General features: G+C 35.0%; 1 protein-coding gene across 8 annotated transcripts in view; it reads left to right on the top strand.

Annotated features, from left to right (window-relative positions):
* cald1a (caldesmon 1a) overlaps positions 1 to 18,940 on the top strand; it is a 125,643-nt gene that overhangs the window by 44,794 nt on the left and 61,909 nt on the right. The window lies entirely within an intron of this gene.

The following is an 18,940-nucleotide window of genomic DNA, read 5'->3' as shown; positions in this document are numbered from 1 at the left end:
TGATGATTTAGTAGCAGTAAGAGTAATGAAGCATACTTACATACTTGCTTCATTTTATTGTCCCAGATGGAAAACTTTGCTTTGCAGGCAGGTAAAAGACATAACAGGTTAATAGCTGTGGGAATAAATGCGAACTTAGTTCTATTTCACTTGAATCTGGGTAGTCTAAATCTATGTCCAGACGTAGGGATCTGAAATTGACTATGTACTGTATGTAATTCAAAGTTGCATGTATTAAGGTTACCAAACCAGGCTACTGCAGTGAATGTTAGGACAGAATCAATACAAGTTCTATAGAATAAAGTCATGATTGTACTACACACATTAAAAGAACAGGGTTTCTCAGAATAAACAATCACTGTTAGCTCTTCTCACATACAGAATAGTAAAGTAAACATTAAGCAAATGTAATGATGTCTGTCCTCAGAAGGGCTTCTATAGCAGTCTGTATAAATGTATAGGATGGGGCACAGCACACTGTCCTGAAGAGACCCAGTGCTGTTCTGATATAGGACCATTTCCCCTTGCTCTTAGTGGACTGCTAGTCAAAAAGTCTAAGATCCAATCTAAAATATTAAAGTTTAGATTAAAAATTGAGATTAATCTCTCTACTAACTCTCTACTGGGAACTTCTAGATGTGAATATATACAGATGCAGCAACTCAGAAGTAATGTAATGGTAGCATCTTCGACTCCTCATTTAGCCCTGTAGGCAAATTCCATGGATTCATTTTCTCAAAAGACTTCATTACTAAAGAGGTCAGTGCCAGTGGTTTGAAATCATTTAATGTCTCAAGGTATTTTTGTATTGCAACTGGTATAATTGTTGCCTGTTTTCAAATTTTGGGTACTGTCTGCTGATTCAGAGATATTTTGAGAACATAATGAAACATAGTACTGAGCTGCTCAGCGTATGACCTCAGTACCTGCACAGTGATGTTATCAGATCCAAGACATTTCCTGACTTTTGTTTTTTTTTAAAGCCTTTGAAACAGTCCGTATTTAATTCAGCCTTGGTTGAAGCAGTGAGCTTCTCTTTAAGTTCCCTGATTTCACCACTAAAGTCACTTGTGAAGTTTAAAGTAAAAACTCTTTAGCCTTGTTTAGAAGTACACAAATACATTTTATTTTAGGAGAGTAAGAGAAATTATTATATTAGGAGAAAGGGTGAAACAGGTTAGAATAAATTATGATTTGTAAAAGTGAATACCCTCTACCTGTACTCTTTATTTAATTGCTTCTAGTAGAGGGTAGGATTTATGAAGGCATAGAAGTCTTGAAGAGAACATATATTTTTTAAGAAACTCAAATAGTACATAATTTACTATGCTTTAGGTTTAAATTTGTTTAATCCTGCCCTCCTCCCTCTCAAAAAAAACAAAACAAAACGTATTTTTCTTTATAGTAAAGTAATTTTTGTTTGTAGTCATGAGATTAAAATCTAAATGATAAGTACAATATAATGTACTTATCACATGCATGTACCTGATTTTAGTAGAACAAAAACAGACTTTGTATGCACCCCAGTGATTTCAAATGTCCAAAACTATTGGAACACTTTGACTCTCAAGTACATTTCTGAATGTAAAAGCCAGCATTGGGTTGCATATCCCTTTGAGGCAATAACTACGTGAAGTTTCTAACCCGTTGAGTTCACTTAACTCTTTGTGTAATTATTTAAGATGTTTTGCCAAGCCTTTGCTGTTGGCCCTTTCAGGTCTTGGCTACTTGTGGAGTGTTTTGAGTTTTTTTCTTCAGCACTTGCATTCTCAATTTGATTTGAATCTGGAGATTGACTTGGACAGTTTACAATTTTCCACTTTTTTCACCCGATGAACTTCTGGGTTGCATTGGCCATATACAGTATTTTGTATATTTAATTTATGGCAATATACCTTGTGAAGAACTGCCCAATAAGTACCAAAGTATGTTCTTCTGCATAAGCATACAGAAATGTTCTGTACACTTCAGTATTAATATTGTCGATGCCATCGTTAGTTAAAGGATTTGACATTAGCTCCACCATGTTTCATAGGTAGGGTGTTTCATAGGAGGTTTTGTGGAACGTCTGTATTTTCTTTGTTTCTACACACTTTAACCTGTCATTTGGGTAAAAGTTAACTTTGGTCTCATCTGTTTATAAAACAGTTCCAAAACTTTCCTGGCCCATCTTTGTACTTTGAGTACTTCTAATCTGGTATAATCTAAATCTTCTTAAATCTAATCTAAACTACTTGGAACAAATGAAAGGTTTTGATTTTGCAATGTAGTGTTTTTTTATTCTGCTGTCTCAAACACTAACACACTATGGATTTCGGGGTTTTCACTGACAGCACTGATAATTTATGTGGTGTCATCTACAGATGTTTTTTTTCTTGGCCATTCCAGTTTTTGCTGATTGCTAATAATATTTGTGGTTTCTTTCTTCTATATTTCACATTGTTGATTTCTGCATGCACAGTTTCTGTTCTATGGTTTCAATTGTACTTTTCTTTCATTTTTACAATTGCCTGTTTTTCTAATCCCTCCATCAATTTACTTGCGGCTTTACCCAAAAGAAGGTCACAGGGGAGCCGGAGCTTATCCCTGGAAGCAGCGGGCACAGGGCGGCGTACACCTTGGAGAAGGACGCCAGTCCATCTAAGGGCACACACATAGACACAAACGCACACACTCACACAATATGGCTAGTTAGTCTTTTGACTGTGAGGAGAAACTTGAGCAAGGAAACTCATGAGATCATAAACACTCTGATTGCACCCAAGCACTGCTAACTAATGTGCCACCATGACACTCGTAAAGCTACAAATGAGATTTGAACCTGTGCTCCTGGAAGCATTTTTGTTTCCAAAACAGCAGTTTAGCCCATGGAGCCATCTGGAATCACCCCTACAGCCTCCAACCACTAAACTTAAAGCAAAACAGGTTGATATTCACAGCTGTTTCACTCTTATTCAACAACAAGCACTTGATAAATGGTATATTCTTTAGAATCATACTTATCAGTAATTTTTCATTTTTTTCGATAGGCAATTATTATTATTAGAGTTCATAGTGAAAATTGTTTAGACTTCATTGTTCCAATACAGAAGGAGGACAATGTGTTTGCAAGATTATTAATATTTTTATAGTAACATATTTCTATTTGTATGTCAACATAAATCAAAACAATGTGATTTTAGAATTTGAACTTAATATAATATTGAAAGTAGTGTTGTGTTTAGACATAACTATATACTGTTTACAATTTTATTTAAATACATTTATGGTATGGTCAGTGTTCTATTGGTTGGTTACAAAAGTTGCGTTTGACAGTTGAACTATAACATAACAACTTCAAAGCCCTAGATACTCTCCCCCTTCCAGTCTCATAGTGAAAACTATGCCACACAAAGTTATAAACAAAAGGGAGAAAACCAAAAGAACTAAATTTGATGCAATTTAGCAAGGCAATAATATGTTGTTATATAATATGTCTGTTCATTGCAGTTATGCTCAACTAAACTGTGGCTCTGATTGATTGTGTTTTAAGAAACGTTTTGGTATAAAATAGTAGCAGACTGGTAACACTTCATAAACAAATACAAGTCCTGTGTAAATCAGTAGAGACAGGAGAACATTTCATCATCATTTTTGTGGTTTTACTCCCCTTCACAGACCACAGCCCTGTTAGGCTTGGTTGCCCTTGTTTTAATATAATATTAATAATAATGGGAACGTATGCTGTGAATGTAGATCAAGCCGAACTTAATTTGAACATAGATTAAATGTGACAGAGCAATGCAAACTATTTCCCAAACAGGGCAAAAGGGCACATAGCTAAAATACCTGCAGCATCTTTGAATGAAAAGTGTACTGTAAGCAGAGACAGCTGCTTGAGGTAGACACTGAAAGACCATGATACAGCAGAATTTTGTTATAAGACGGTGCTGCTTTTGTCTGCTTGGATGTGTCCAACACCTGCCTGCTTAATCTTTTCACTTGATTTACTTGCGGGCACATGCAAAATTCAATGGGGAAGGTGGCTTCTTGCCAATTTTAATTTTCTTTAAAAGGACTTTAAAAGTCCACTGTGCAGTCATGCCTAGTGCTTCCTAATAAAAAAAAATAACAGATCAGAAAGGTACTATCATTTTGAGAGCTAGAGACCTATGCAGAAAATAATAAAAAAAAACATTCTTTGGCAATATTCTGCATTTTCCAGACATGAATTTAGTTATTTTTTAAAAGTATTTGGCTCCAAAAGTAAGTGGCATAATGATATTCCTGTCTTTGAGATACAACAGATGCAGAAAGTTCTGATAAAGTACTCTACAGTACCTGTGTGATTTAGTATACTGTGTAATTTGTGGTTTTTCAGGTTTTTTTTTCTCCTGTTACAAACATGACACTTTAAACCTAATTAGATTTAATGACATTTGTGGTCATTATAGTTGCATACTGTTTACAATTGTTGTATATGATAGGATAATAAATGTCAAATGAAAACTATATACAAGAAGTGTAGCTGTCATGATGGGAACATGAGGGTCTTCTTATAAAACAAAAGAGCTTTTATGTAAAGATTCCTTTTTTCCTCACCAGATATCCTACGTAGAAGTGAGTCGTTGCTTCACAAAATGAAATGTCTCAACTAAAACTGTAAAAAAACGAAAGCTTGTTTTACAGAATATTTTTGATATTTTATCAAAACTATTTTGATAGGTTTTTTAAAATCAAATTAATGAATGAAATATCTTACTAATTGCAACTCTTCAACCTTCAATGGTGAGTACAGTGTCCATTGTTCAGACATTCACATAAAAATATAACAGAAAGTAGCTGTTAAAATGGCAGCACTAAACTAGCACTTAATTATGTGTTCTAAATTCTGGAATTCCAAGTTAAAAATTGAAAGGTTTCTTCATAAATATTTATGTTAGGGCTTAGGTTTAAATGTTATTGTAAACAAACCTTTTGATGTCACAACATTATATAATACTGTACATTAAAAACAACATCTCCAACATCTTGGTTCCCAAGTTTCTTTTTGAAATTATACTGTATGGTTTAAGAGAGTCATGTCAAGACCATTTTACTTGGTAAGAGCTCCTGGAAAGCAGGCAGAAAGAGCATAAAATACTAAAGAATATATCTGAAATATTTCCAGTGAACGGCTCCGTAAATCACAACTATTTTGTGATGTATGAAGGCATTTATATTCCAGTTCACAAATGTTTTGTGTGTCAGTAGTTTCCCCAAGTCCCATGTGTTTCACGGAATGCTAATCTGTTATGAATGTCGTCAAAGAGACTGCACTTGCATTCCCCTCAAATCTGCAGTTGGTACAAGTGAACCTTACAAAGGTGTGCTTGTTGAACTCAAGCACATTACTGAATTGTAGCAATCTGTTTGGAAGAGTGAGCAGAACAGTGTTTAACAGTACTGCATTTCAGTACTGGGGTCCTAGGTTCAGTTCTGGATCTGGGGTGCTATCTGTCTGGAGTTTGTATGTTCTCCTCATGTTTGTGTGGGTTTTCTAGGGGATCTGGTTTCCTCATGCAATCCAATGACATACTTGTAAGTTAATTGGCTTCTGGGAAAACTGATGTGAGTGTATGCTTGTTTGTGTGTGCACTGTGATGGACTGGCTTCCCATTCAGTTGCTTGCTGGGATAAGCTCTGGTTTCACCATGACCCTGAATTGGATGAAACAGGAAATGAATAGATGTTGAGAAGAGAGTTATAACAGCAATATCATATATTCCAATCTCAGTTCTAACTCTCCTCCCAAAAAAGTTAAAGTAAATATTTGCAGAAAAAAATGTTAAGGCCCACCTGTGGAAAGTGGATAACTTGAATAGTCCTCCTTTTAAGAATGCTGTAATCAGTAGATTACCAATTACATTTTAGATAATCCTGCAGAAGATATTAACTAAAAAATGAGGTTCTCTGACTAAGAACTATGGTTCTTAACTTTTATTTGCCATGCATGCATTGTTTTAGTAGCACTAATTACAGAAAAGTATCTTCTGACAATCAGAAAATTAACATATAGAATAACAAGGAAGACTATTACTGTTTCTGATCATCTGTGTAGACTTTCCAAGGCCATAGGCACTGAATGTCTGTATGCTATAATAGAAATAACACATTTTTGCATGCAAAAGGTTAAGGAGATGTAACCCTGCAATTAAACCAGTTTAACATTTTGCAACTTTGTTGCCGACTTTGTTAATGTTTTTATGGATTTTTAAACCAAAACTAAAAAGATTCCATTCTTTTAGCCTGTCAGTGCAGGATATTTCTTTGAGCACAAGAATGTAACTGATTGCTTTTCCCTGGACTGATTCCAGAAAAGAAATATATATTTTTAGTTATGTGGTGAGCAAAATTGTAGACAATATTCTAAATATTCTACATTGTAAAATTTTAACATTATATTCCTCTTTTTAGTTCTAGAAAATCTGAAAATTTAATTATAGACTGCCTTGCAGACCTATTCATCTCCTTCCAGTGATGTCTTTGATGATAACTTTGAGTGCAGCGAAATCAGTCATTAGGAATTGAACAGTGTATCATTCCACCCAGTCACTGCCTAGATCAGGCGGGGTAGGGAGGGAACTGTAGTGGCTGAGCCATGTTCTTAACCATGTGTTGTGTTAACAAATTAGCATTTGCACTCATTCACCTTTGCATGATTCAGGGAGGATTCCAGAGGGGAAAAAAAGTGATACACCACAGATAGTGTGCTGATGGATATTATACATGTTTTCATTTCCAGGAAATTCCCTTAAACTTATATTATAAAACTATTATAAGTTTTAATTAAATTAGACAAGCTGGTTCTTAATATTGATGTTGTCTTATTGTGAAAGATATCCATAAGGTATCCTACGTATTTACAAAACCAAGTTTTGTAAACCAATATATTCAATAAAATCAGAAACCTGACACAAGATCAGTTTCATTGTTTCATTACCATTGAATTATTAGCACAGTAAATGTTAGAAATGTTCTTGTTGCAAAAAATAATGTTTCATGACTTCATATAGGTCAAATCCTGGTTGTATACTGTATAACAATATATTCTAAGCAAATCTCTGCTTTCACACTTGTCCTGTAGATTCTGTAAATTAGTTGTACTAATACTGTACATCCTGTAGGAAGTGGAAATTGCTGTTGCTCTGCAGTTCTGCTGTATTATTGCATAAAACATAAGGCCGTTCAGCCCATCTAGGATGTTTGGTTGTAATTTAGCTGCTGACTTCATCCAGCTGTTCTTTATCCTGAAAGAAGGCATGGTGTCAGCATCAACAACATGGCTGGATACTTGTTCTAGACTTCGTATATCCTCTTCTGTAACAAAAGTGTCTCCTGGGATCAGTTCTAAATGCACTTCCCATTAGTTGTAACACTTGTGTCCTCTGGTTCAGTTGTTTCATCTTCGTATCACATTTTGACGACAACTCTTATCACATGTTAATTTGACATACAGTATGTATAGCTTTTGCTTAACCATTTTAGATATGAACAATGACGCTGATTACTTCAGTCTGAATACACTTAGAAAAATACGCTTTTTCTTTCTGTCCTTGAAATATTAGAATTAACATTTCCATATTTGATAAACCTTTGCTCCCACGCACTATTTTAATTGTTGTTCCTATAAATTAATTAAAATATTAATGGAACATTTATATTTGTTATAATACAACTTTATTTTAGAGGGAAATGTATTAAAAAAAGAAAACTGTTTAGAGAAATTGGGAAAATGCCCATATACAATTAACCACTGTTATTTGCTCTTCAAGGAAATTGTATTTAAAGTATATGAAATTAGGAGGCTCTAGACTTTATTTTACTAAGAAAATGTAATCTTGCCAAAACAAGCAGGGCACTTATTAGCACTTATAAGATATAGTTAGCATATAAAATGTAAACCCTCCCCACATATGTAGTCTATCTCTATTGTTTATCTTGCATGTTTAATAAGCTAAGAACAAAAAAAATTATAAAATTAAACATGTAAAATAGTTCTGTAGTCGCTAGTCAAAATATTAGGAATTCATTGTGAGATAAATATATTTTTGTAGTGGTGGACAGTGCATGCTGGCTGGAGGAACACCAGAAAAACTTCCATCACATCAGCATGCCAGAACAGCTCCCAGATCTCCATTCTAATAAAAACTGTTGGAAATGGTGAGAAATTGTGTTAAATTCCATGTGTCCTTCCTACACACCCTTAACCTCATCACAACCTCAAATAAAAGTGACCCCTCTAGAACAACTGGATGTGATTGGGGGCTGCACATACAGTATTTTAGTCTTGCAGTATGCATACTACAACTTATTCAGGCTATTTTCATTGCTGGTGGAATGTTAACAGGTCTAGTGGGAGCTCTAAATATTAGGTTAGACCTAGGTAGAGATTCAATTTAAAATGTAACATGCTTTATTTGGACAGTTTCATCTGATGATTCTGTATGGGTTGATGTATGTAATGTAATATGTCTAATGCATAAAAATATATTAATGTATTGTTTTTAATGTAATGTTAACTTGTCCTGTTTGTATTACAAATAGTTAAGAAAATAGTGAATAGTGAGTTCTTTTTATCACTGAGTAATAAATCAGGCACACTTATTAACAATGGTAGTCGCATGCAAACAAACACAGAGTACAATATTCAACATGCTCTATTTGCAAACAACACATCCCAAATGCATAGCTCCTGACCTACCATAAAAATCCCAGACTGCTACCACGTATTTAAAGATCCTACAGAACACCTACACAGGCCTACAAGAGATGTAGACCTACCTTCTAAATTCAACAAAATGTGACCTACAATGAAAAATATCTCTCTCTAAATCTGGATACTACAAACTCGTTTTCCAAATATTTAAGTGCATTGGACCATCATAGTCAGATATAGCATCTTTTGCAAAGATCAGATGACACCTTTAAGCCACCAAACAGGATACTCTCCACATCTTGGCTGTCCCTTATTATCCTGTGCTCTCCATGAAAATCAAAAACAGGAGTAGAGACGAGACTCACCCTTGCTGGACACCCTATTCAGGCATGACTGCCAAGAAAGGAGAGACAGCTCTCACTCCAATAATAAAGGTACTGTACCAGTTAGGGTTCAAAAGTGGCACAAGCATCTTTGATTTTGTGACATCTTGAGGAATGTGGTTGTGTATCTTCTCTTCAGGATCTCAAATGCCATAGGTAATTCAGATACCTAGGAAGAATTAGTAGTGTTTTAAATATGGGCATTAGTAAACTATTTATGATGATTGAAGTGATTAACTCTTAAAGTTTAAATTAACTTTCAATTAAAGTAATTATCTTTTAAGCCAAGCAGTGTTGGAATTCAAAGCATGTTTATAGTCATTGTCTTGTTGATAGATCGAATAAAAAAAATAGAAAATCTGATGAGTGGATGGTGGAACTGTGGATTCGTTTTTGATTCAGTTAATGTTTTGCACTACTTGAATGATCTTACTCGAGTCTGCTCTTGAAAAACAGCTCCTCCAAATATCTAATTTAGACTAATGTTCTTAGAATATTATATTTGATTTACATCAAATATAAAGAAGTTCATTTTTACCACAAAACTTCAGATTCCTTTGCAAACTTAAGGCAAACCTTGTGGTTTCTAGTCTTTAATAAAGACTTTGTTCTTGCTTCCCTGGCACAAACTCTTTTTTTGTGCAAATGTCACCACATGAGCTACATTTTGGGCTATGGAGATCACTTGATGTCCCCCCCTGGGTTCCAAGAGACCCCAGTGATTATTTTTCTAGCTGCTCTTAGTAATTATTTCTTCCACATAGAGGTTTCATGTTTGTGATTTTAAACTTTTGACACATCCAGATTATTCTTCCTACTGAAGAAACTGGAAAACTGCGTCTTTGAGGTGCCTTTCCTATATCATTTGCCAGGTTTGTATATGTTAAATTTATGACACCATTTGATAATTTATTTGACCTAACTTTTGTGATCATATTTATCAAATATGATGATTTTCAATTAATGTAAGCTCCAATACAACAAAATAACTCCTACCTGTACACTATACTCAGTACATCATCAATTCTAAAGATATGACCTTATCTAGTTATACTAATCTTAGATTTATTTAACAGTTTTGCACAATGGATTTAAATTATTTTCTTGTATTATATTTTTTGGAATTCAGTACTTTGTATGGCATGTTCCTATTCTGCAAGAAAAAAAAATTTTGCATATATTTGGAAAATTTCAACATAACACAATTCTGTGGAAATGTGTTGTCATATATTGTAAATGGAAGTCTGATGTTGCGTAAGAAAATCTGTGTTTTGCATCTTGGCCTTTGGTGTCATTGTAGTGCATTGTGACAGTAAGTTTATGAGAACTATAATTAGTTACACTAATAGCACTCAGAATTGCTTTGCAAGTTTTCTTTTGGCAGCTGGTTTTTAAAAGAAACACTGGCTGTTTTTTTTGTTCTTTTTCTTTATCAGGGTTCTCTCTGTACTTCTATCTTTTTCTTTTTTCTGGGAATGACGGCTTTTGATTGACAAAACCGAGAAAAATCCAACATGGGATGGTCCACTTTATGCATAACTGCAGGTTCACGTGACCTGATCACCTGATCAAGCCCAAGTGAACTGTTTTCGGTAGGGGGTAGAAACAGTCTGTTAAAAGAACAGAACATGGGTTCACTTTCGGAAGCCCCTGATCAGACTGTTTTGACAACTGTCCAACAGCAATTATAGTTATCGGGATAAAAAAGCAGTCTAAATCTGAGATTCTGAAAAAACCACTGTATACCAAAATGTGCTCTAAAAAACGTGAAGATGATTAAACATCTTTATCTGGCCATTTTGTGCTGCTGATAAGGTTTTTTATTTATATAAATATATAACAACGAATTTAAATTGTTACTACAAAATGTGTTCAGAGAAACAAGAAGTCAGTGAAATTAAGTTAAAATGCACTCAGTCCTATCTTGTGCCCTTTGCTTCGGGGGTAGGCTCCAAGTTGACACAACACTCTCCAGGACAAGCAGCCTTCTGATGATGGATAAATGGAAAATTGAAGGCAAACCCTTCCGCTATGAGCAGGCATATAAATAAAGGTTTAGTGCAGGGATTAACTGGGTTTTCTAGCTACATTCTCACAAACCTGACTTTAAAAGCATATATACCATTACAAGTACAAATATATTCTATAAATTGCTACTGTACATTATTTAAGATATCTCCAATTACATTATTAATATCATTAATTGGGTGATTTGAATCATGATTTGCATTTGCAGATATGCTTCTTCACTGTATCAGTAGATCACTGTATCAGTAGATCACTTTAACATAATAGGTTCAGAGGTAGATGAGATCGATACAAAAAAAGAATTACTGGTCATTTCATTGGGTAGTTATAAACTATAAAAGAAAAGCAATATCAGCTGTTTGGACCTTAGCAAGAGTTCAAGTATACCTAGTGTTAGAAAATAAACCAGTGACACGTTAACCAAACTCAGATGGATGTAACAGGCATCGGCAGTATCAATACAAAAAGTAGATGTATATCAGTTAATTCTGATACCTTGCTAAATATTCTTTAAAGAAGTTGATTATTATCTGTATTTAAAGGTGTTAACAACATATGATTGACAACATACTGTAATGAGCTGATACTGGCAGTCTTAGGCAGTATCCAAAGTCATATCCTCAGGACTTTCACCAAAACAGAATGATCATTTGACATTGCTATAGATCTGAGGTTATACCAACAGTTATCACAGTATGCAACTCTGCCATCATTTGTCCACTGTACAGTAGAAGTGGTCAGATCTAGTTCCTGAGAGCGACAATGACAGCTGTTTTTCTTCCAGCTGATCTTTTACTTATTTATATTAATTATTACTACAGTATGTCAAATAAAATATTTCTATCCAGATCTTAAGTAGCTTAAATGTGACAAAGGTATAAGAAGCTACTATTGTGATGCTGTTCAAAATTTAGTATTTTGCTCACTCTACAGCAGCAGGCGCTCAACCCAAGACATGTATTTTCTGGCACTAGCACTCTGCTTTCTGAGCTACAGCGTTTCTCCTGTGGCAGACGTTTCCTATGATGACTCTCTACCACACAGTTTTAATGGTTATAATCCACACGTATTTGCAGTGATCTTTAAGACTGTTGTATAAACTGGCTTCTCTCCTCAAGCAGTGCTTAAAGCTTTCTCTCTGTCCCTGTTGTATTTTCTGTCTTTGGTTTTGACCCTTGCCGGTTCCAAACTTTGGTTATTGTGTTTTTCTTTCCGATTTGACCCTTCCTTGGTTTTGACTATGTTTCTGCCTGGTGTTTTGGTTAGTGTGTCATGGACTCTGCCTATTCTTGCTGCTAGCAAACTCTGCCACAGCATTTGTTAACCATGACAACTTTATCTTTAATAATTTACAGTTTATTTAGCATTTAGTGTCAATCTAAATGTCATTCTTGCTCCTGTATACATCAGATCAAAACACAGTTTCAATACCAGGCATTTCCATGCCTTGAAGCATCAACTTAAGAGTTACGATGCAAACTTAGGGAGTAGAATTCAGTGCAACAGCTGATGCTTTGGCTTAATTCAAAGTGTGCAAACTCACTGACATTCCAGAACATTTTGATGGAATTTAAATCTTGCTTTTATCAGTGGAAAGCACATTTGCCAGTGGAAACTCTTTCTAGTAGACGTGTTGGTCAATGCATTGAAAATTCCAAAATCCTGTGAGCTAGAAGTATTCAGAGAGGATGTATTTCTCATAGGTGTCTCAGAATTGGTACTATTTCTACAATGTCCATAACGAACTATTTGGAAACAAATGGTCTTAACTGAGTATTACAACCAAGTGTGTTCATGATGAGACACAGTGATCTCAAATGGCATCGTCAAGGATTTGGGATCATCAAAGGACAGTCTATTCACATTATACTGCACGATAAAAGTTCTGGTAAGACACAAGATTCAGCAGTGTGTCTCATTTAAAGTAGATTTTTACATCTTATAATACCTAGTTAAAGAAATGACACTTAAACTGAGAAACCTCGACTATCTGAACCCTTTCACTTGCCACATATTTAGGTTACCGTTGTAATTTGTGGTGTGTAAATTCCTTGTCCACACACTGTCTATCCCATTTACAGTGGGTTACTTTAGGTAATTATGTGCATTAAACTAATTATTTGCGCCCTTGCATGTCATTTTGTAGAAAGTGCACAAAAACATCTTTTCTGCTTTTAATGTACTAAGCAACTATTTGAATTTAAAGAATTTATTAGCTGCCTTGAACTAGCAATAGTCCTGCCAAAACTAAACAGTAACTTTTACCAAAGTTTGTTTTTCAGCTCATAAATTAAAATACTTCTTTAGAATAAATAACCTTTTAATGTACAGTTTGAAGCACATTTAGAAATGTGGAAAGTCAGGCCACAGACAGAAAATGTATAGTGTCGAGAGCATCGAGAGTTAGGTACGTACATTAAAACATAACCGATAAATTGATTTTTTTACTTATTGGACATTTTACTCTAAAAGCAGTAAGTGCTCTGGAGAAAATGATTCATTTTAGTCCATGTCTGAGTAGTGATTTGTTATTAAGGGGCACAGAAAGTAAAGTAGTTTTCAGTCATTTATCAAACCCCTCCAGATTCACTTTGTTTTTATTATACTGTATATATAAGAAAGCCAGCTTTGGTTTCAATATGGTTATTAATGTAGATTTTTGAAGACTGGCAGGCTAACAGATAAACTCTGTCCACGTACTGTCAATTTCATTTTGTGTGTATCTAATGTGTTCAAACATGTAATTGCAGCAGCGATTACCTTTCTCTCTCATGACCTCAGGTGGATAGAAAAGAGTTTTTCTTTTGACGGTGTCTTTATCAGCAGGTTCTAGTCCTCTTAAAAAGACAGATATCAGGTGCTTTCTGCCTGATGGATCTTCCACATTCCTTCTGAAATAGTGAATTGGCCGTGGTTTTGATCTGTGCATCTGATTTCAAATTTAAAGTGCATCAGGATTGCTGAGTCAGGGCATTGAAATCCCATAGTTAAAGAAGTCTGTAACCTTTTTGCTTTGAGTTATTATTGTCAAGTTCAATATGAACAGGTACATTTAAATTTCACTTACAGCACATGTTTTAGAAAAATTAAGCAGTGTTACAGCAGCAGATGTACCCATTAATCTGAATCTAATTTAGCACAAATGAAAACTGTGTAATTACATCTATCTTCATGTCTGCTTAGGAAGTTTAATAAAATTTTCCAGTTCCGTAAATTAAACTAATGTGTGTACTGTAAATAGAAAACGAAACTCTTTAAAAACTTGTTTTTGTTAAGTTCATGTTGACTGTTTTTTTCTTAGAAACATTAAGATCTGAATCTTTTGGCTCAACTAGACATTCCTGATGCTACAGTATGTGCCAAACGCATGGATAGAAGATATGTTCTGGTTTTTTTTCTACTATGAAATGCATTACCACCTGCAGCTCAGTCAGTATTTGCACTGCTTAACATGGCTAATCAGAGACATAGATCTGATAGTGGTGTGACGGTGTTAAACGATAATTAAGCTGTTGAATGAGACCAGAATGAAAATAAAGGGGCTGCACAGTTCACCAGCTTCAGGCCATTACATAAACAGAAATCTGGCAGAGAAGATGACAGAAAGTTCAGATACTTTAGGCAAAAAATGTAAAAAATCCTTCATTGAGTTTAGTACCGATGTTTCATTTTTTGTAATAGGAATGCCACGTGGAGCAGCATGGTGGCACAGTTGTTAGCAGCTCTGCCTCAGAGTGTTGGGGCTCTGGGTACCATTCCTCGGGTGATATCTGTGATTACAGTAACATTTGAATTGGAGTAGATACATTCAATTTGTAATCAGGCTTCTTCCTTTTCGATGTTTCTTTTTTTAAATTGCATGACACAAGAAGGTAACTGTAAGGTTTGTCTGGATATTAGTTTACTTCTTAATCTACACTGATTCTATATTTACAATAGGTATTCAACTTTCTTATCTTTATTTTTGTAGTGTACATATTAACAAAGGTAATTATATACTACTCAAATTATACACAAATGAGTCATCACATCACGTTCAATAGCTGCTTATCCATTTCATGGTCATGGTAGCCCAGAATCATTCCTAGGAAGCATTGGGCACAAAGCAGGATACACCCTGGACAGGACACCAGTCCATTGCTAGGCACACACAGGCACAAACGCACTCACACCAGGGATAGTTTTTCATAAGCCAGTTAACCTACCAGCATGTCTTTAGATTGCAGGAGGAAAGTGGAGTACCAGGAGGAAACCACACAATCACAGTGAAAGCATACTGTACTAACTTCACACAGATAGCACCCCAGAAAATTGTACCCAGGACCCCAGAGCCATATGGCAGCAATACTAACTACTGCACCACCCTGCTGAATTCAGATTGTTAATAAGGGATGGTATTTCTACACTTCTCCCTGTTATTTCTGCAGGAATTTGTTTAGTTTGTAAAGATTTGTAGAAGTGGAGAGTTCAGTAGAGAATGATTATTGGTTGCCAAGCACACTGCCTTAATTTGATGCTTGGAGTTAGAGTACTAGTGTGAAAGAAGGCCCGAAATGTTGCACTGTTGAATAAACATAGTCTACAGATTTCAGTTCCACACAAGAAATTTACTGAACTTTAATTGGACTTCTTTCTTTTATTCACCATTGTGTCATTCTTAAGTATTAAAATCTTAGTTGCTGTGCAGTAAGTTACAGACATTTTAAATTGTTTTTATCTGCCACGTATCCAGTTTTTCCTTGTAAGAATGCTAAGGAAAATGCCCTGACATCTATTCTTCCTTCAGAAACAGTTGTGAAGAAGGACGTTCCAGGAGAGTTTAACAATTCTCCTGGCAGATGCACCCATCAGGTTCAACCAAATGGATACTAGCTTGGGCATAAAATGTGCTCTTCATGCTTTATGAATTCTGTAGTCTTAAGACTCCTATCTTGTACATCCAGAATTATTTGGCTGCATTAGTCTGAAAAATTGAGTGACAAAAATGCTTGCAGGGCATTTCCTAATATTGTTTAACACGTTTAAGCTGCATGTTGAGTATTTATGGATTGTATGCACCTTTTCCTTTCATTCTTCAATTACAGCAGCCTCTCACAGGTTGATATGTAATGGATGGTACCTCTGGAAGTGGTAAAAACAAATGGAGAGTTGTCTTATGTGATGGAATAGGAATTTTATTGAAAATTACTGTACTGCTACTGGTGAAGGATCTTTTAACTAATGTACTGCCTCATAAAATTTTAATATGATTTGGGACCAGTTTCAGAAGTGCCAATGAGCCAGCATAATGGCATAATAAAAGTAGACAGCCAAGTGATGATGCAATGAGTTTCTTTTTTATCCCTTTTCAAATAAAATAAAACCTGAATAGAAATTCAACAACAGTAAGTGAAAATGCAAGCCAAATTTTTCATTCAACGCGTTTTCATTCTCAATGTTCAGAAGGAGGAATTGTTGTTAGTATTTATGTAGAAAAAAACTTGGGAATACAGGTGTATTAGCTGACATTGAACTACACCTGGCCTGAACAAGTTTGTATTGATGAAGCATCTATTTAAAGAAGCCAGTATTATTTTTTCAAAACTGATAATAAGGATGTGGATTCAAACTGCCATGTAGGGCACACCTGCTGTACCTTAGAACAAGTTAATTCCAAGATAGATTGGTCCAGATTCAGTGTCTTTTCATCCTAAGAACTTTACTATTGTGAAATAAATTCCTGTAGTGGCCTATGTGGCCCAGGTAGATGTTTTTTAAGAGTAAGTAATTGAACATTAGTTTTACAGCCTCTTTTAAAGCACAATATTCCACAGAAATGTTTAATTGTTTTGTGAGTTCTGCAATTTTGATCAGACATAAAGGCCTCCCTAAGGCCTTTCCACCCATTCCTAACCTTTTACCATCTGTTAAAAAAGACCACCAGAACCTATGTGTCTGGGACCAAATGGAGGAGAGGTTTCAGCATCTCTGGAAGTTGGCTCAAGCTAATATTTAATAGACAGTATTATATCATGGGTATTGCAGTACCAAAGCAGCGGTGATTGCTAAAGAACTGGCCTCAGCAGAACGGGTCTGAGAGAAGCTACAATGGACTCTAATATCCTGTGGTAGTAAGCAGAAATTTTTCATTTATTTCATTATTTTTGGAGAAACAAACCAGCTTTGTCAGTTAGTAAAAGGGTTCTTTTTGTTTAATTTACTTTCTGTCTCATATTTCAGTTCTTCAGTTCTTCTTCCAATCCTGGTCAAATCTGAGAAAGTCCACATAACAATATGTGCTGTACACACTGTACAGAGTAACAAATAAAGATTAATTCCAGGCTGAAAAAGAGAAAGAAAGCACACAATGGCAGAAATGTGTTTTTTCCTCTGTTTCTCAGTGTGGAATTAACCTTTACTTGTTCTTTTCCAGGCAAAGCACGCTGACACAGCTCCACACTTAAACGTGTATTGTATATACATATCTGTGCATATATTGCATAAAACTGCAAAAACAAAATAAATGATTCCTTCATAATCAAACGATCTCCTCTTGTTTAGGAATTTAAATAAAACAACTAAACATTACATAACGTAGAAAATGAAGTGCAAAAAATAATTTAATTATTTGAGAAAAATTAGACACCATTACTTTAGTACAGTATTTAATGTACCTGGGTTTTGCTTTATTTACAGCTTCCACTCTCTTCTGTGCTTTGAAACTGGAACCTGGAAGCAAAACAAACACGTTCCACCATATAACCTCCACTATATTTAACAATGGGCAAGCTGAATGTTATAAAAGTTCTTGTCTTCCTACAGGTATATTGTGTTCTGTTTTAACCTTTATCACTCTATACAGTATATTGCCTTTTTTGCACAGGTTGTGGAGGTGAGCAAATATATATTTGACTTCTGATAAAAAAAACTAAATATTCAATATAGGAGGCAGAGAACATGGCTGCATAACATCACATGGTTGTAGTACAAAGCAGCTTTTAGTTGATTATATATGAGTTCACATCCAATTATAATTCTGCAATCTTTACTTTTTGCATCACTGATCTGTGTTAAACTATAATTTTGTGGGCAAGTTTGAAATAATAATACTTAGGTTGGCTATGTTCAGATGCTTTATTAAGGGTTAGTACAGCAAAAGGCAAGTTCATAGCATGCAACACTTCAAGGGAGGATTTAGAAAGTGTAATCCAAGCAAATCATAGGGAGAGCGTCCATTATTCACTGTAGTCCTTTACCATTCATAACGCCTGGGTGGTCTTCTTAAGGAAGTAGTACAACACTGATATCTATTGAATGGCTTTCAGAAAAGCACAGGGGCTTGATTTTAAATGTTTTGCACATACATAAACCTCTGGAAGGTCAATAACGTTTAGCCCCATTACTCTTAAATCTCAGATTGTATCTTCAAAAGTTTATTTAATTTGCATTTTTTGCTTTGGATTACTAGAACATAAAACATGTCTCAAACTTTTGTATACCTTCCATCAAATTAATAAAACTCAACTTGATAGTGCAGGGATCTTAGACTTGCCTTTCAGTGGTCCTTCTTTTAATCTGGAAAACAAAAAAAAAACTTTTCAGTGCTTTATTTTGCCATGATGTAAGTTGAGAACAGAATCCTGTGGTTTTAAAGGATTTCCTAACAAGAACATTTGTTTCCAACTGCTACTTTACTTCACTGCTGAAAAATGTTTCTTTGTGCAAAGGACCTATGCTGAATAAAGAGAAAATCTAAATGAAAATGATCTGTACTGATGAAAGTGACCTGATCGATTTCTCTTTGAAAGTTTTATATGTATGAGTTGGATTGCTGCTCATCTGCATTGAATTGTATGTACCCCTGCCTTTTATT

The sequence above is a fragment of the Lepisosteus oculatus genome, chromosome 7, assembly GCF_040954835.1.
Source record: "Lepisosteus oculatus isolate fLepOcu1 chromosome 7, fLepOcu1.hap2, whole genome shotgun sequence".
NCBI lineage: Eukaryota > Metazoa > Chordata > Actinopteri > Semionotiformes > Lepisosteidae > Lepisosteus > Lepisosteus oculatus.
Note: the sequence above shows the minus strand (reverse complement) of the source record. Positions and strands in the feature narration are given on the sequence as shown.